The sequence below is a fragment of the Rhinatrema bivittatum genome, chromosome 3 (genome assembly GCF_901001135.1).
Source record: "Rhinatrema bivittatum chromosome 3, aRhiBiv1.1, whole genome shotgun sequence".
In the NCBI taxonomy this organism is placed as follows: domain Eukaryota; kingdom Metazoa; phylum Chordata; class Amphibia; order Gymnophiona; family Rhinatrematidae; genus Rhinatrema; species Rhinatrema bivittatum.
The window spans coordinates 300,726,549-300,746,623 of record NC_042617.1 but is presented as its reverse complement, the minus strand read 5'-3'; positions in this window follow the sequence as shown (position 1 = coordinate 300,746,623).

Below are 20,075 nucleotides of genomic sequence, written 5' to 3'. Positions count from 1 at the left end.
AGTCTCCCAACACAACGCAAAACTATTGGCTGCCATTGCATTGCAGATTGGAGCCAGGGAGGGAGGAGGTAAGCCACAAAAATGTAAAATTAAAAAAAAAAGAACAAAAAAAATCTCCTTTTTCTTTCGATAAAATTATTAAAACAGAAACGCAATAAAGCTGGGTCCCTAAAAGGATGTCTCATGAAGACTTACATTTAGATCAGACAGCCAAGGGAAAATACTTCTTTTATCACCTTTTTCATTTCATTTCACTTGAAACCAGAGTCCAAGTGAGCAGGTACACAGCACAAAAGGTGGCAGTGTGCCACCAATATGCCTACACCCTGTGCTGGAGGAAGGCACATCCAGGTTTTAGAAAGATCTGTACTCTTCCCATTCCCATTCTGTTCTTGGCTACGCAGCTAAAACAGTCAATTTTATGGTAATGGTCATATTTTGATAGACCAGGTTTCATGAGAACTTCAAAACGGTGTACAATAAAATGAGAAATGAAAACATTAAATTACACATAAAATTTAGATATTAAACTAATACAAATATTTCAGCATAACTATCTAAACAATAATTCAAAATCCCTAAGACAGAACCATGCTCTATAACATCAAATAATAAGTCCCTAAATCTATATAAGTACATAAGACTTGCATTACTGGGTCAGAGCAAGGGTCCATCAAGCCAGCATCCTGTTTCCAACAGTGGCAAATCCAGGTCACAAGTACCTGACAGGATCCCAAGGTGTAGATAAGATTCCAAGCTGCTTATCCCAAGAATAAGCAGTGAATTTCTTCAACTCTACCTTAATAATGGTTTATAGATGTTTCCTCTAGGAACTTGTTCAAACCTTTTTTAAACACAGCTGTACTAGCAGTTTTCACCACATCCTCTGGCAATGAATTCCAGAGCTTAATTATGCGTTGAGTAAAAAAATATTTTGTCTTATTAATTTTAAATGTATTATCTAGTAACTTCATTGTGTGTCCCCTAGTCTTTGTACTTTTTGAAGGAGTAAACAGCTAATTAAAGTTTACTTGTTCCATTCCACTCATTATTTTATAAACCTCTATCATAGCTGTCTCTTCTCCAAGCTGAATAGTCCTAACCTATTTAGCCTTTCCTCAGAGGGAAATTGTTCTTCATCCCTGTTATAATTTTGGTCGTCCTTCTCTGTACCTTTCCTAATTTTGCTATATCTTTTTTGAGATGTGGTGACCAGAATTACACAAAATACTCAAGATGAAGTCACACCATTGAGCGATACAGAGGCATTATGATATTATCTGTTATTCTGTTTTATTCTCTATTCCTTTCCTAATAATTCCTAGCATTCTATTCGCTTTCTTGGCTGCTGCTGCACACTGAGCAGAAGATTTCAACCTATTATCAAGGATAATGCCTAGATCCTTTTCTTGAGTGATGACTCCTAATATAGAACCTTGTATTGTGTGGCTATAACTTGGGGTGCTCTTCCCTAATTGCATCACTTTGTGCACTTTTCCACATTAAATTTCATTTGCATGCCCAGTCTCCTAGTTTTGTAATGTCCTCTTGCAATTTCTCAACATGCTTTTGTGATTTAACAACTTTGAATAATTTTGTGTCATCAGCAAATTTGATCACCTCACTTGTTGTTCCCATTTCCAGGTCATTTATAAATAACTTTAAAAATAAGTGGTCCCAGAACAGATCCCTGGGGCACACCACTATTCACCTTTCTCCATTGGGAAATTTTCTGTTTTCTATCTTTTAACCAGTTGGCAATCCACAATAGGGCATTGCCCCCTATCCCATGACACTTTAATTTCCTAAGAAGTCTCTCATGAGGGGCTTTGTCAAATGCTTTCTGGAAATCCAGATACACTGGAGCTGATATTCAGCCATGGAGCGGCTACACCTATCTGGCTAACTTAACCAGGATATTCAGTGGCACGGCAGCACTGCTGAATATCCCAGCTATCTTAAAATTAGCTGGAGAAGTATAACTGGCTAACTTTAGGACTGCCCTACAGCGTGACCAGAGTTAGCCACATAATTTATGTGGCTAACTCCGCTCCTTCTGGAAACGCCTCCTGCCTTCAGCCCGCAGCTGCAACATTGCTCTCCATTTCAACAGCAGGGGAAAATGGGAATTAGATTCAGATGACAACCGAGGGCCCTGACTTCCACGGTCTGGATACTAATATGCAGACATAAGGAAAAAAAAGCACAGGACTACTTCTACGGCCCAGTCCTAAAGGAAATGAAGAAAGCATGCATGTGAGTAACTTGCTGGTGCGGCAGTTACTACCCTTAAGAGAAAAATGGGAGTAACCTGCACAGAGTGGTAGTTACTACCTTAAGATGCTTGCTGGGCAGATTGGATGGACCATTTGGTCCTTTTCTGCCAATATTTCTATGTTTCTGTGTGGCTACTTTCTAGCTGCATATCGCCATTATGCCATTTACATGGATAACTTTTCAATAATCCATCTAAATGGCTTTTGAATATTGCTCTCACTATATCAACTGGCTCACCATTATCCACTTGTTTATTTTTGCCCTCAAAAAAATGTAGCAAATTGGTGAGGCAAGACTTCCTTTAGCTAAATCCAAGTTGGCTTTGTCCCATTAAACTATGCCTAAACCTATGATCAGCAATTTTGTTTTTTTATGATAGTTTATACCATTTTGCCTGGCACAGACGTCAGACTCACTGGTCTGTAGTTTCCTGGCTCACCCCTTGATCCCTCTTTAAAAATTGGCGTTACATTGGCAATCCTCTAATCTTCAGGTATCATAGATGATGCTCATGATAGTTTACACATTTCCAATAGCAGGTCCGCAATTTCAATTCTCAGTTCTTTCAGCACCTTACTGAGAGGTTTGATTATGCTTGAAATAGTCTACCAGCAGATGTGGTGGAAACTATACCAAGACAGAACATGTGGGACATATATAGACCAGTGTTTCCCAATGGGTGTGCGCCTTCAGACCTGATCAAGTGCGCCACAGAAAAGTCACCACTGCCTGATGCTCAGATCCAGGCCAGCACCTGGGCTCCTCTCTCAGCACCTCGCACCTACCGTAAACGTTTAGGGGCTCTTTTCTGAGAACATGTGTAATCATGCATGTCTCTCTTTCCCAGGCTGAGTGAGACAGGGTCAGCGTGTCCTGAGCACTGGATGTAGCTCATTCTGAATGTTGGGAGAAGCAGTGCAGTAGCTCTGGTAGCCATATGTGGCAAACTTGGTAAATAGCCAAGGTGGCTGCCCGCATCACACCGTCTTTTCTCTTCTGCTGCACTTGTATTTAAAGGGTGCTGATGCATGTGTGTCTCTGCCTCCATTCTCTCTTTGTTTTCAAATTTGCAAGAGAGTCTGTTGGGGCTTTCACTGCTTCCCTGGCTCTTCTTTTGACCATATGTGTCCTCTCCATGTCAGCACTGCCTGCCCCGTGGAGGCTGATGTGCCGCACAACATTTTTGTTAATGTAGGTGTGCCCTGGGCTTGAAAAGGTTGGGAAATGCTGATTATAGAGAACTATATATCAACCAGAGGAACTAGGCAAACTGTTATGCCCAAAATGCTTTATTTATACAAAATACAAAATAATTTAAATACATCATTTACATATTTTAAACACAGGTCCCACTATGTAACCCACAATACACTTTACTTTAAAAATTACCTCAATCATGCTCTACCCTCCATTCACACCATTCATACTCTCACACCACATAAAAACCATGAAATACAGTGCGCTTGTAAACTAGATGCTGATACATATCACATAATAAGTATATATTAACAAATGTTACCATACATTCAAATCAAACAGAGGGTCACTTCTCCACTGTTGACATGCTGTGTGTATTGGCGTTAATACATAGCACTGGACTCAGCGAATCCAATGTAGAAAATATTTGGTATATATTTGAAGATCATTCTAATTCAAATGTAATAGAGACTCCCATGGTTATCAAACCTCTATATTGTTTCCTTCACAATCATGAATATGTATCCAAATAATTCACTTAAGGCATACAGCCTGATGCCTTATTCAACTCATGCCCATAAACCGGCGTTCACCACACGATTGTAGCTCTCAAACAAACTTACCTATCGGCCTGATAGTTCTTATAGAGAACTTTAGTTCTCTATAAGAACTATCTATAAGTCTTATAGAGAACTATCTATAAGATAGTTCTCTATAAGAACTATCTATAAGTCTCTATAAGAACGATAGTTCTTATAGAGACTTTACTATCGGCCTGATAGTTCTTATAGAGAACTATCAGGCTGATTCAGTAAAGTCCATGGGAGAGTGGGCGAAAGCCTGCTCTCCCGGCGCGCGCACAGGCCACTCGCCTGTGCATGTGATGCAGTATTTAAATTAGGTCCGGCGGTAGAAACGGGCAAAAGGAGGCGCTAGGGACACTAGCGTGTCCCTAGCGCCTCCTTTTGGCCCAGAGCGGCGGCTGTCAACGGGTTTGACAGCCGACGCCCAATTTTGCCAGCATCGGTTTCTGAGCCTGCTGACAGCTACGGGCTCGGAAACCGGACGCCGGCAAAATTGAGCGTCCGGTTTTCGACCCGACAGCCACCGGCTGACTTCAAATTTTTTTTCTTTTTTTTACTTTTTTTACCCTTCGGGACCTCTGACTTAATATTACCATGATATTAAGTCGGAGGGTGCACAGAAAAGCAGTTTTTACTGCTTTTCGTGCACTTTCCCAGTGCCCAAAGAAATTAGCGCCTACCTTTGGGTAGGCGCTAATTTCTGAAAGTAAAACGTGTGGCTTGGCTGCACATTTTACTTACTGAATCGCGCGGGCATACCTAATAGGGCCATCAACATGCATTTGCATGTTGAGGGCTCTATTAGGTTTGGCGGGTTGGACGCGCGTTTTCCGCCCCTTACTGAATAAGGGGTAAGGGAAAATGCGCGTCCAATGACAGGTTAACAGTGCTCTCCGTTGGAGCGCACTGTACTGTATCAGCCTGAGTGGTAGGAAAAGGATTTAGAAGCTGCAATATTGCAAACAACCCACCCTTTTCATGCCTTCAAGAGCAGAGGCAAGGGGAGAGATGAGAAGGAGAAACCAAAGGGTGGATATAAAGGAAACATAACTTAGGGGCGGATTTTAAAAGGGCCCTCGCGCGCCGGCACACCTATTTTGCATAGGCCGCCGGCGCACGTAAAGCCCCGGGACGCACGTAAGTCCCGGGGCTTTCGAAAAGGGGCGGGAGGGGGCGTGCCCCGGCGTGGCAGGGGCGTGGCGCCGGCCCGGGGGCGTGGTCGAGGCCTCCAGACCAGCCCCCGGGACCGGAGGACGGAGCGGGGCTGCCGGCGACGCGCGCAAATGTAAGGGGGGGGTTAGATAGGGCCAGGGGGTGGGTTAGGTAGGGGAAGGGAGGGGAAGGTGGGGGGAGGGCGAAGAAAAGTTCCCTCCGAGGCCGCTCCGAAATCGGAGCGGCCTCGGAGGGAACATGCAGCTCAGCTGGGCTTGGCGCGCGCAGGTTGCACAAATGTGCACCCCCTTGCGCACGCCGACCCCGGATTTTATAAGATACGCGCGGCTACTCGCGTATCTTATAAAATCCAGCGTACTTTTGTTTGCGCCTGGTGTGCGAACAAAAGTACGCGCTCGCGTATTTTTTTAAAAATCAGCCCCTTAGTGTCCTGCAGACCACTGGGAAGGCAGATTGCAGCAAGCAGGCTTCAGCTCTGCAGAAACCATCAGTGCTAAGGTTTGTGATGACAGCAAGGTGACGAGGGAGAAAACAAATGGCCGATAAAAGAAAGCATGACTTAGTGAAACTTCAGCCCATGGGGTAGTTGGGTTTGAACCAGCAAGTGTAAAGGACTCTCTAGTTTTGGTAGCTAACTAGATTATTACAAAGCTTAATGGTAAGAGGGGAGGGGAGGGGGGAGCCTAGGTGTTGGATTAAGTAAAGGACCTTGTAGGCTTATCTACTTAGGGTGGTAGAGAACCAATATAGAAGACAACATACACTGATTTGGTTGTTTCTATGGGCTGGCAGCTGGGATATAACCTTGCAGTGTGGACAGGAATAACTGGGGAGCGTGGATAAGCAAATTGGCCTTTTTGTGCCATTATCTACCATGTAGATGGTCGATGTGATAAGACGTAATGACCTAAATATGTATACCCAGGAGGAGATGAGGGACAGGGGACCACAACAGAGATACTCAAATACTGTACCTCGAACGTATAAATAACGCAGGAGAAATAAACCGTTTTCAGTGGAAAGGAAGTTTTAAGACAACAGATCCTGGTAGGATGCTCCTAGGGGATAAACTCAGGAGTAGAATCAGGCAATATTTCTTCACAGAAAAGTTGGTGTCCGCATGGCATGGCCTCTGTTACGAGCGCACGCGGAGCGTGGTCGTCTCAAGCGGGTGGTGAGCCCTTGGGCCACGGCAGGCTCCTCCTCAAGGAGGAGCCCCAAGCCACACCGTGGGAGGTGAGCTGGGCAGGCATGGAGAGCCAGGCGGGTACAAAAGCAGGGGAGCAGGCACGGAGTCTGACCCTCAGCCGGACCTGCACGCCCATGGCAACCAACACAAGGAAGTTGGTTGATGAACGGTCCTCCGACTGTTCCCGGCCCTTTCGGACCTGCCGCTGGGAACGGCAATGGGCGGCAGGCCGGACAGAGGCGAGGGCAGACAGAGTCCTTACACTGAAGACATCGTAGACAAGGCAGGTGCAAACAACGAAGATGAGGGCTGGAAGGAAGACATGGCACTGTCCCTGAGGGCGCCCTACTCAGCCCACCCACGGGACTGAGTCGCGGACCACCCCGTCCCATACGCGCCCTACACAGCCCAGGAAGGCTGGTCGCGGACCACGTTGAGAACAGGAGAGCGCAGGGAAGATCCAGGCGAGCAGGAACTCCGATGCTGGGATACTGACATCCGAAGCCCTTTCGGCTGGCAGGCAGGGAAGCTCCAGAGCGCAGGGAAGAATCCCACCTGTTGGCCACTCCAGGGCCCAACAGGCCTGAAGACTCAGGAGCCAGACAAGACATAGGGCAGAACAAGCGGAACTGGATCAGGACATCAGGAACACATCAAGGCAGACGTCAGTAACAGCAGGAAGCAGACATCCGGACAGAGACAGGACAAGGCACCATCAACACAGGCAAGACCACGGATGACCTGGATCTAGGAGAAGGTTACAGGCAACTGTAGTACTCAATCCGAAGGCAAGTTGCAAGTGACAAGAAAGTCCTTATATACTGGAGGTTGAGGCAACTCCCTGGGAGGAGTTTGCCAGGACCGCCCCTCGCTGGCCCTATAAGTGGGGTAGAGAGCTGCGGGCCGGCCCCTAGGAGAAGGACGTCGCCAAACAGGAAGTCCAAACGCAGAGGCATGCAAGCCACAGGCACAGCTAGGCCTCTCAGGCCCTGGAGCAAGTCCCGGGTGGAACACAGGCGAGGCCCTGGCTTCGGAGCGACCTCCGGGAGGAAGGTAAGATACCTCCTGTTGCGCAGCAACAGGGGGGATCGCAACAGCCTCTCACAGGAGGCAAAAACAGGGATGGAATTCAAAAGAGCCAGGGATTAGCCCAAAGGATCACTGGTTGCAAAGAAGTGAAGGGAAAACCAGAGATCAGCTAGGATCTATGACGTTGCACCAGGAAGTTACCTAGGGCAGACTGGTTGGTCCTTATCTGTCATCAGTTTCTACGGTACATGGGGACTTTCAGCAAGAAGAAAATGGATGGATAGCACAATTAATTGACCAAATAAGAGTAAGCCTCACTTTTCAAAAGTAAGCTGTCTTGCTACCTGTGAGGGTGGGAGGAGGGGAATTGGCTGTGGTCCAGCGTTTGCAGGTGTTGTACTCGGATTTCATCCCTGCAGTGGATGAGGGTAATTACCATGGACACCTGCCATGTACTGTAAGCCGTGACAATAGCCCTGCTTTCTGCCCAGGGACAGTACAATGAGGAATGGAAATGCATACTCATTATATGACCTGCAGACAATGCCCAGCGAGCCTGGGAGGACAAGCAGACTTCTCTTTGATAAGGGGGGGGAGCAGACTTTGGTTTCTATATTTTCTTCTCTTTTTATTTTTTCACTATAATAAAGCAAAAAAACCCCAATGAATGGATTGCCATATGGAAAGCTTTGATTAGGTTGGCTGCTAGAAGTATAATGACAATGTCATGTACTTCTCTTTTATTTTTTCATGGTTCATTTTTCTCCCCACCCATGCTGGAGCGTATTCTTAGAATTGTTTATGAAGCATGGGGAAGACAAATGGTGTATAAATGAATAAGGAAATTAAGAGTAACCCACCCCTGTCCTAGATACAGGGGTGGAGGGTATGTGTCCTAATTAGGGGGGGGGGGTCTTGTGGATGGGCCTTCAACAGCAGAGAACAATGAGTAGTAATATAAATGCACTTTAAGAAAGTGAGTGGTCGGTGGGGTCCGGCTGGGAGCTGAAGGGACATTTAGCTGCCCTGATCTGAGACTTGGGATGTGAAAACGCCTGCTAATTTCCATCTACAGCGAGCAGTGAGTAACGGAATCCAGCAAATACCAACAGCTGAGCCCGAGTCTCAACGTCATCATCAGGCGACCGGGTCTACAAAACCCAAGACACGCCAGCGCGCAGCCGACGCCGGCGCGCTCGGCTTAGACCGGCTTTGACTGGGATTTGGCTGGGAAATTGGAGTTATCGAAGGAAGGATGGGCCGTAGAAGGAAAGCTAGATTCGTCACCTCATCACCAGCGACGACTACAGCAAGAACTGGACCCATGGACGCTCACGTGAGTCGGCAGGGACCGCCATTAATGGACAGTTTGCGAGATTCATCTGAAGCCTCGCTTAGTCCAGGTAACGCTTCAATTCCCCCTCAACCACGTGAAAATCCAGGAGAAGGACAGCAGGTCGAAAGGGTTTCCCCCAACGTGAGTGCAAATAGTGTGCATATCGCGGCGGGTGTTCCCGACTAGGGATGTGAATCGTTTTTTGACAAATCGTTTTTTGACAATCGTCAAAAATCGTTAGAGCCGCGATACAATAGCAATTCCCCCGATTTATCGTCAAAAAATCGTAAATCGGGGGAGGGGGGAGGGTGGGAAAACCGGCACACCAAAACAACCCTAAAACCCACCCCGACCCTTTAAAACAAATCCCCCACCCTCCCGAACCCCCCCAAAATGTTTTAAATTACCTGGGGTCCAGTGGGGGAGGGCCCGGTGCGATCTCCCGCTCTCGGGCCATGGCTGCTTTAATAGAAATGGCGCCGGTGGCCCTTTGCCCTTACCATATGACAGGGCAAAGGTAGCGCCGGCGCCATTTTGGTTCCTGTCACCCGACGTCACGAGTGCATGACGTATGACGTAGTGAGGGCAAAAGTCATGTCATACGACCCGTATGACGTAGTGAGGGTAAAGGTAGCGCCGGCGCCATTTTGAATATTGGCAATACGGCCTGAGTGCAGGAGGTCGCTCCTGGACCCCCGCTGGACTTTTGGCAAGTCTTGTGGGGGTCAGGAGGCCCCCCCAAGCTTGCCAAAAGTCCCTGGGGATCCAGCGGGGATCCGGGAGCGATCTCCTGCACTCGTGACGTTGGGTGACAGGAACCAAAATGGCGCTATCTTTGCCCTGTCATATGGTAAGGGCAAAGGGCCACCGGCGCCATTTCTATTAACGCAGCCGTGGCCCGAGAGCGGGAGATCGCGCCGGGACCCCCCCACTGGACCCCAGGTAATTTAAAACATTTTGGGGGGGTTCGGGAGGGTGGGGGATTTGTTTTAAAGGGTCAGGGTGGATTTTAGGGTTGTTTTGGTGTGCCGGTTTTCCCGCCGATTTACGATTTGACGATTTTTTAACAAAAAAAACCATGACGATCAGATTTCCCTCCCCCCCAGCCAAAATCGATCGTTAAGATGATCGATCACACGATTCACATCCCTATTCCCGACCCCTCTAATTGCCTCAAAAATTCTACAATTGAGGCACAAGAGGGGAACCTTGTTGTAACCATTGGTAATACACAGATTAATTCTATGGATCCTTCCAATGTGACCCTTTCGGATTTGTGGAGGGTTCTGGTAAAATTAGACTTGAATTTAACTCAAGTTAATTCATCTCTCTCATCACTGGTTAATAGTAATAGAATTTCAATTTTGGAGCAAGGTAAAAGATTGAGTGCAGTAGAGGTAATGGTTAATGAGGTGTCTGGGAAAGTTAATAATAGGAAAAATTTGGAAAGTGTATTAATTAGAGATAATACTTCGTTACATACTGATTTAGAAAATCTAGAAAACTTGTTAAGAGTTAAAAATTTAAGGCTGGTCAATTTTCCAGTGATCAGGTTATTGTCTCCAAAAGAGATGTTAGTAAAATACCTAAAAGAAATTTTAATGTATGAAGATAAAGATATTCCAGCTATCTCAAAGATACATTATTTTGCACCTCGATATAGTAAAAACAATAGGATAGAGGAGGAAAGTAGTGTTGGAATTACTACCTTCTTAGAGGAATCAGTAGATGTTATCAATAACAGGGCAACTCTCTTTATATCTTTTATGGCTGAGAGAGATAAAGAATGTTTACTAGAGAAACTTTTCAGAAACAAGGACCTGCAATTTTGTGGTAAAAAGATATATATGTTTCCTGATGTGTCTCGACCAACGCAGGCCCGTAGAAAACAGTTCTTGGCACTGAAAAGTAAGACCTTGGAAATTGGAGCAACGTTTTATCTGAGATATCCTTCTAGATGTTTTATAAATTTCCAGGGGAAGAAATTTAGTTTCAATGAACCTTTACAGCTAGAAAATTTTCTGAAAGATAAATCATGTCTAAATGGTAACCAAGAAATGATGCTAGGAGAAGCTATAGAAATTAAGGAAGATAATGTCCCTTCACCTAACGAGTAATTATGGAAGATTATATGTAATAAAAGGACTCCCCTCATTATTAATATCCAATTTGGAAATTGGTAAAAGGTATTGTCTATTGTTTTATAGTTATTGGAATTATGGATGTGTTTCCAATAGTTTTTCCTGTGTTTGGTGGTGGTATAGGCTTTTTATTGGTGATTGGGCACAGAGCTTTCTAGCTCACAGTGGCTCCCAGCGTATGATGGCCCATTTCCTAAGGCCCAGGAATAAACCGCAGTCTGGTCACCAGCCCACTCCTTCAGGGCGGTCCCTGCGGTCCCATATCGGAACCTTTAGGAGCAGTTCTCAGGTGCTGAGACACAAGCGCCCTCTACTCATGTGGCCCCATGGATGAAGTTAGTTACCACGGAATGCGCTATACCGGGCGGTTTGGCGTCACTTCCCCAATCCCAAGGATGATCCTGCAGGAGGGTGCTGCTTAGGAACCAGGCACAAAGCATTTCTCCACGTGCCCAGGCTCCCCCCCAGATTCCTCTGGAATTCTTCCAACAGAAAAATCTCTCCAGATTATACAGTGGTTCTGAAACTCTGCTGGCAGACAACATAGTAGCATAGTGAATGACAGCAGATAAAGACAAATAGTCCATCTAGTCCGCCCAGCAACTGTCGCTCCATGCAAGCAAGCTACCCCAAAGCTTTCTGTTAAGGGCCGTAGCAGACTAAGCAGATATGTAAAATTTAAATGTGTAATAGAAAAGTTACCCCATTGCTTCATTTCCATTCTCTAGCCAGCAGGGATCGTCTGTATTTGTCCCACACCCGTTTGAATTCTACTACCATTCTTGTCTTCACCACCTCTTCTGGTAGGGCGTTCCATGCATCCATCACCCTTTCCATGAAGAAATATTTCCTGACATTGTTTCTCTCAATGAAGAGTGAGGCCTGTTTTTCCAACTACAGTCCTAGTTCTATCCCACTGCCTTGACTTGTAGGTGTATCCTTGTAGCTAGCTCAGCCTTCTCTCTTGTGACTTGGAGCTTGTTGGCAGCCATAATGGTATTAGGCTTCATGCCCTCTAGGGATGTTTCTTGGGAAAACATAGCAACCTCTGCTTTCCTTCTGACCTGCTAAAACACAAAGCGGAAGACAGAGCGATTTAGCACTGTACATTTAAGCCAGGAGCTTTTTTTGATGATCATGCAGTCCAGTAAGTGACGATGTAGGGACTGGAACCAAGTTCTGCAGCTGTCAGAAATCTGGCTCTTGTGCTTTACTGGCTGGCGTACCTGTTTGGCGGAATCTGCCTGTGTATTTTTTCAGGTTTTCTGACAGCCGGTACTCAGCTGAGCTGTGTTTGCCAATGAGGTGGCCATGCCCATTCTACTCCATAGCAAGGCTGGTGCAGGTTGTAAAGCAGCACAACAAAGCCTGTTTGCAGAGTGATTAGGAAGGCAAATTCACACACAGGTGAGGCCAGGTATGAAAAAAAAAAATTAGAAAGCAAGAGCAAAATGGCAACAATTCAAACGATACTGTACATGGGAACAAGGACCAGTGTGGTATTAAGAGAGGAAAAACAGTTAGGGGTCCCACCTTGCCACTGGAAAGAGTTACTACTCTCAGGTTAGTATTGAGGTGCACAGGTAGAGCTCGGGGTGTGTTTTGGGGTGGGGTGATGAGCAGGAGGTGCCGCAGGGCCAAACCCAGGCGCGTTGGCAGAGGTAGGGGAAGGGGGGTCCTCAGTACTGAAACAGCAGGGGAACACTTCTGCCCCTGAATGTAATCTGCTTTGAAGTGGCTGAAAGGCAGAATATGGATGACTAAATAAATGCTGCAAGTAAAAACTGAGGTGCAGTTATAGAGCATGTACACTTTTATCTTGTAAACAGCTTTATATAGGATAGTTCACATAGCCACAATAACAGTATCCCAAAGAAATTACCACCTGTTTCTGAGCAGAAGGAGGTTAACTGAGATGTTCAGAATAGCAAAATGGTGCATAGGGGAACGGGAGCAGGTGTGATACACACACACACACACAAACACACACATAACACACACACTCTTACAAAAGCTAATGTACAATAACATCTAAGTCTAATAAACTTTCTTGTTTGTCCAATTAAAAATATCACAAACTCCAGAGCAGGACAGGAAATTGTATTTCAAAAACTTTGTTGCCTGCCTAGAGCCTCCCTCTGAAAATCCTGAGAAATGAGCAGAACACACAGCGGGTAAAGAGGACTCTCAGCCTTCTGTAAACAGGCCCTGTGGAATGTGTAAAAAGCATGTGAAAGCTCTGGCTGCTGTTATCTTTCTATCACTTCTGCCTCTGGCATTTTATGAGCCCTTAAACCATTCCTGCTCCTCCCTCTGGGAATGGCAGCTTTATCTCTCTAGTGTGTTGGAAGGGGACTGGACAGCACAGCTCCCATGGCTTGTCCAAGGTCACACGTTTTCCTTCACTCTCTCCCATCTCTGGCTCTCCAGCCCCCACTATTGTCTCTGGTCATGTCTGCACACCTTCCCATTAAGCTCTGGAAAACGTCCAGCCCAGTTTTACAAGCCTTCAGAGAGTGTGCTCATTGCTGAAGGGGGTAGAGAACATTGGAGGCAATTTTCAAAACCGGGTGTACTGATGCAAAGTCCACAGGTCCTTTTTTTTTTTTTTTTTTTCAGTTTGGTTTTTTACCCGCGGGCTTTGCACTAGACTGGTTTACAAAGACAATGTATGAGCATATTTTCCTTTTGCAAATTGCCCTGAGGGAAAAAAAATACCTGCAGAGATTTGCACCTGCTTTGTGTGCAGGGGCAAATAACATGCATAGCTTTGAAAATGCAATCTATGTGCACTGTTTCCCCGCCCCTGACCAAAACGTGCCTCTGGACCACCAGCTTTTCACCTGGATATAAGTACATACGTTCTTGATCCCCCAGCATAGGGTTACCTGAGTAAGGGCGGGCAACTTTGAGACAATTAGTCTGGCTAAATCAGTATTTGCCCACGTATATGGCTTCTGAAAATTGCCTTCATTCTAACATACAAGTAGGACTTGGTTTTATGGGAAAAATTTGGGAGTTCAAAGTTTGTGATATTTTGAGGGCTTCTGGTCCAATAGCTCGTTTTGTTTTTTAGCTTAAATATTATGAAAGCTAAAGTTGATGGACAATCTTTAACAGAAGTAAGAAAAAGATGTGGAAAAGCTTAATTTATTTTTTTTTTGGGGGGGGGGGGGAAGGGTGGTAGAAGGGATTATAAGGAGCTCCTTAGGAGGAATTTAAACAAAATTAAAAAGCATGCATCTCAGGGGTAGGATATGGAAGGGAAACAGGGATATCATGAAGAAAATCCAGGCATTTGAAATGTAGTGTTTTAGAACAATTCTGGAGATCGGCTGGATTGATCTGATATGAAGTGAGTGAGAGCATGAGATGATGGGAGGTGGCAGAAGACCTGGTGAGGAGGTACAGGAGATTTGCTGGTCATGTACTCGAAGGTTCTGGTGGCAGAGTAGCTAATCTAGTGCTGGAGGGCAGGACAGAGGGCAAAGGAGAAAGAGGAAAGGAGAGACGTTGAAAAAATGGTCAAGATCCGGAAACATGGACAAAACGAAGAGGAAAGCTGAGCAGAGAGAGAGAGAGAACTGCCACACTCGGGTTGCCAGCCTTCATGTCAAAGACAGCACCGTGATGGTGAGGAGGCTTATAAAGCACCATCAGTTTACACAATGCTGTGCATTTAGGGAACAGTGATAAATGTATGAAGCATCCTCCATGTACACAGAGCAGGGGGCAGCCAGGCAGAGCTTCATGAGGTCAGGCATGGTGCGGTTGGGGGAAAGAGAAACAGGACCCTTTGAGGTCAGGACAGAGCTTCTGTTCTGTACCCCTGCACCTGAAAAGTAGTTACATGCCTGCATCAAAGACTGATTTGCCAAGGTTAAGATAAAAGGCTGGGGTAGGGGAGGGAGGAAGGGAGGAAGTTTTGTTGTGAGCACCATAGCAACAGAGAGATTGATAACACAGCCTTCAAGGTTAACTCAGCTCTGATCATGGCCCCCAGGTTCCCACAGAGCTGCAAGAATTGCCGCAGAACTTATTCCTTGCCATGGTATCTCAGCAAACTCGCTGCCCACCTCCTCCCTCTGTTGCTCTTCTTCTCTCTCCCACAAATATGGTTGTTATTTTGTACCAAGTCATGAACCATGGACTTGTGTGGGCTATACATTTTTTAAATAAAAAAACGAAATAAATATTCTCCTCCAGCACCTACTAACCTCCTCTTGTCTTGCTAAACCAGTGGCCACAAAATTGTAAAAATCCTGCTGCATAATGTTCCTCTGAACAGGGGCAGGAAACTGAAGACCTGCAAAATGTTCTGTCCCTTCTTCCCATCACTGGCATTTGGCTGCTCTCCCCACCCATCCACTAGGACTAGGGAACCTTTACAGCAGGGCTTCCTAAATCTGCTCTGTACACACTGGAGTCCTCCAATATATGCACATTAATCTCATACATATTGTTCATTGTGGATATCCTGAAAAACCGACCTGTTTGTGGCTCTTGAGGACTAGAGTTGGTCAACCCCTGGCTATGTAATCAATAGAATAGGTTTGGGATGCTCTGGGCTAGAGAATACTACACTAACTCCCCCCGCCATCCCCGTGATGCATTGTTGTACAAGTGGTGCTGATTTCAAATAGAAGGCAGATTGCCAAATATCACAATACACTGAGAGGCATATTCAAAGCCCAGGACTGGTCAATCAGAAACTTGATTAACTGATAGCTCTATGCCAGGGGTGGGCAATTCCAGTCCTCAAAGGCCACCAATCAGTCAGCTTTTCGGGATATCCCTAATGAATTTGCATGAGATAGATTTTCCATTCACCCTGCTTCAATTGCATGCAAATATGCCACATGTGTATTTATTAGGGATATCCTGAAAATCCAACCTGTTGGTGGCCTTCAAGGAAAGGAGAAAGAAGCACCTTGGCCCTGACAGAATCGCCAGCTGGGCTTTAGAAGGAGGAGGAGTGACACTAGGTCAGAGTCCCAAGAAGAAGTCCCATTGTCCGTAGGGGCTGAAGAAAGAGACTGCTGCTGCTATTTCAAGAGGGGGAAAAGTTAGAGAGAACATGTCTGTGTGTTTGTGTGTGTGTGTGTGTGTGTGTGTGTGTTTATGTCTGTGTAAGAGGGAAGGAGAGCATAGTTGTGTGTGTGAGAGTGAGAGGGAGCATGTATGTTTGTGTGTGAGAGCATGTGTGAGAGAGTGAGCATGTGTGTTGGTGTGCATATGTGTGTGGGTGTGCATGGGTGAGCATGTGAGTGCGTGAGACAGCATGTGCATGTATGTGTGAGAAAACATGTGTAAGAGAGCATGTATGAGAGTGAGAGCATGTTTGTGTGTGTGAGAGTGAGAGCATATGTGTGTGCATGTGACTGTGTAAGAAAGAGGATGTGTGTGTGTGTGAATGAGGAGCAAATGTGTGTGTGTGAGAGTGAAAGAGCCTGTTTGATAAAGCATGTGTATGTGCCTTTGCATATGAGAGAGAGAGCGCGTGTGTATATGTGCATGTGTGAGCATGTAAGTGTGTGAGACAGCATGTGCATATATATGTGTGAGAAAGAACATGTGTAAGAGAGCATGTATGAGAGTGAGAGCATGTTTGTATATGTTTGTGTGTGAGAGTGAGAGCATATGTGTGTGCATGTGACTGTGTAAGAAAGAGCATGTGTGTGTGTGAGAGTGAAAGAGCCTGTATTTGATAAAGCATGTGTACGTGTCTTTGATATGAGAGAAAGAGAGTGTGTGTGTGTGTGCCTGTGTGAAAATAAATGTGTGTGTGTGTGGGGGTGAGTGTGAGAGAACATGGGTGTTTTTGTGTGTATGTGTGTGTGAGAGGACAAAATCTGTGCAACAAACCCCCTTCTTCTTTGCCTGCTAATCCATGACAATCTGAGGGCATCTGAAAATCAAAATTTCCCAGATATAGAAACCTGAGGATTTGTAAAAATCCTTATGAATTTTAATTATTGGGTGTTATTTGATGTGTCTGTTTTGAAATATTTTATTGGTGTTCAGAAAATGTTTGAGTTTTTAGTTATTGAATGTTATTCTATTCGTTAACTGTTTTGAATTATATCCTTTATTCATGTAGTTTTACTACTACTGATAACATATATTGTTCTTGATTTTATTGATTTAAGAGGAATGTTAGTTTTTTTTCCCATTGTTGCACTGCATACAGAATTTGGCTTTTTGCAGTTTCCAGTTCAGTTTTGTCTGCATGTTTCTATTTATATTTATGGTCTCTTTATTCTGTTATTGAGAATCTGACTGTATTCAGCATGTGTAACTGAGGTGAGGTACTCCAATAGAGAGATCTATAGCAGTTTGGCTTATGTTCTCCAAATAGGGCGTGTATTGTTGTTTTAGGGTCTGTTGTAATATTTGCAGTGTTGCTTTTTCATAGGTAGAGTTGTTGCTGTTTAAGTGCTGGCAGTAAGTGCTTTTTGATATAGAAAGTTTATCGTATTGTAATTCTGGTTTTTTTTGTGGCTTTCTGAGGACCAAGCCCATGCCTATGGTACATTACAGCAGGCTTAATACCTTATGGATTCCAAATTTCTGTTTTTCTTTTTTTGCAGTATTTTCTAGTTGATACCATAGCATTGCATATAAATATAAAATACATATTGTAAATGATATTCTATCTCAGAAGACTGAACTTTGAATATCCTTTTTCATGTAAAATCTGTTATTATAAATGCATAACTTTAAATTGTGTGAAGGGAGGGCGTGATGGGATGGGATGAGAGTGCAAGACTGTAAGGTTTGCCTAGGGTGCCTAATTCCCTTGCATCAGCCTTGGGCATTGCTGTACAAATATTTAACAGAGCCTCCTAACTTGTAGTGCCATGTTTTGCATAATAGGGGTTACGGTGCAGCTTTTCACTTGGCCATAGGTGCCAAAATGCCTGGCCAAGGCTCTGAGTAAAGGATTTCTTGCAAAATCAGACTGTTTGACATGATAATCAATGTGGATTACATTCAGACCACAGTACAGAGACATTACTAGTCTCCGTGAATGATTACTTATAAAAAATTATGGACGCAGTTGTAATTGCTAATTATTTAGATATAACATCTGCCTTCGACTCCATCAATCGAGCAGTTTTGCTTACTAGAATGAGAGATTTGCGTATTGGGGAATGGTGCTTCAGTGGTTTGCTTCTTATTTGTCCACTCATGAACAGCAGGTTAAAGTAAGTGCCTTATGCTCCACCTGGTTTTCCACCAAAGCAGGGATCAGTTTTATCTTCTGCAGTTTTTAATACATATTTACAGCCTTTAATAATTTAATCAGATTCTTTTAAGATACATTTTAAACTTTATGCAGCAATATCCAGATGTATGTATTACATCAGATATCATCTTGTCTATTAGCAGTTAATAAAGATATGCCCTGGTTCTTAGTTTTTTGTTTTTTTGTTTTTTTTTAAAGGCCCTTTGGGTCTCCAGGAAACCAAAACCCAAGTACTTATCTTCCCTTTTCATAAATGGAGCGGGCATTGCATTTGTGGATCATGTTCAAAATTTGGGGTTTGACTCCTGTGTGCCCTATAATCATCAGTTAAGGTCCATTTTATCAACTGGCTATTTTAAACTGAAGTTGCTTCGCCACTTAAAGCCTTTGTTAGAACAATCTGACTTTCGAACAATTAGGCAAGGTTTTATTCTAATTACAGTCATTTTCTATAACTCCCATTACATGGGACTTCCCAAGACTCATCTGCAGGAATCACATTTATTACAAAATTCTGCCCTCTGACTCTTCCTGGGAGTCCCTTTGTGAGAACATGTTATACTACTGCTTCAGATTTGCCTACACTGGTTACCAGTTGCACAACGAATAAAAGCCATGGTTCTTATCATGATACATAAATCACTTCAGGTGATCGTGCTAGTTTATCTCTACACTTTTTAGGAATATGGACCCTTGGGCTGTGGTGTGGTGGGTGCAGCTAGATGAGCGGGCCCGTACAGCCCACACCGAAAGCTGGCAGACATACCCTGAGTGAGACTAGCTAGAGCTCACCTCTATCAACTGTCTTCCCCACAGATTGATCCCTAGTGTTCTGATGGCCAGCAGGTCTTGGGAGAGTCCCTGTGTTAATAGCCAGAAAAGGTGTGTCGAGGTCCAGGCGAAGGGCAGGGCAGACAACAGACGGTGAGATCCAGGAGACAAGTCAGAGGTTGGGGCAGGCAGCAGACAGGCAACAGTCAGGTCCAAAGAGAGGATCAGGTCCAGGAGGCAATCAGGAGGGCCAGAGAACAAGCCGAGGTCAAAACAGAAAGTCAAGCCATGTGAGATAGGACGAGACAAGAGCGAGGATGGGGAAAAACCACAACAGCGAGGACAGGACTGAGCAAGGGAGACAGATCAGAGCACAGAACCAAAGCAGGAGGCAGGAATACAAGCGAACAGGCACACGGGTAGACAAGGCAATGACAAGCATCACGCATTGAGGAGCAGATCAATCAGGAGACCTGTTGTCGAGGCAAGGACTGCAGGGCTGAGCGAGTTCAAATAGCCAGAGGTGGGTGAAGTCATCCAAGGACGACACCTGCCGTTTCCAGCCTCAGCGCATATATTATGTGCGTACTTCGGCACCCATGTGCCTAAGGTGTCCATCGCCGGGTCCATGTTGTAGGCGCGTTCGTGTGTGTGTGTATTGGCAGCATTCTGCCACGATGATAGCGTGGAATGCCATTAAGCCAGACCACGGATTCTAACACCATTTTGTTTAAAGAATACATTCTTAATCAATCATTACGTTCCAGCAATAGTCACTATCTTGAGGTCCTCAGTGTGAAGACTGTTTGCCTTCAAGAGACAAGAAGCCCTACCCTTTCCATTGTTGGATCTGTTTTATGGAACAGTCTGTTAGAAGAGCTTCAGACCATGACCGATTTTAAACGGTTTCATAAGAAACTAAAGACATTTTTATTTCAGGAAGCCTTCATGCCCGTAACTCTTTACAGTTATAGGTAGAGTTTGTTCAATAGTATGAATATGAAGTGAGTTTGCAGTATGTATGCGATTCCAATTCTTGTATATGAAGTGAGTTTGCAGTATGTATGCGATTCCAATTCGATTATGTTGTTTTATGTCCATGCTATAATATGCTTAGCACGAGCTAGTT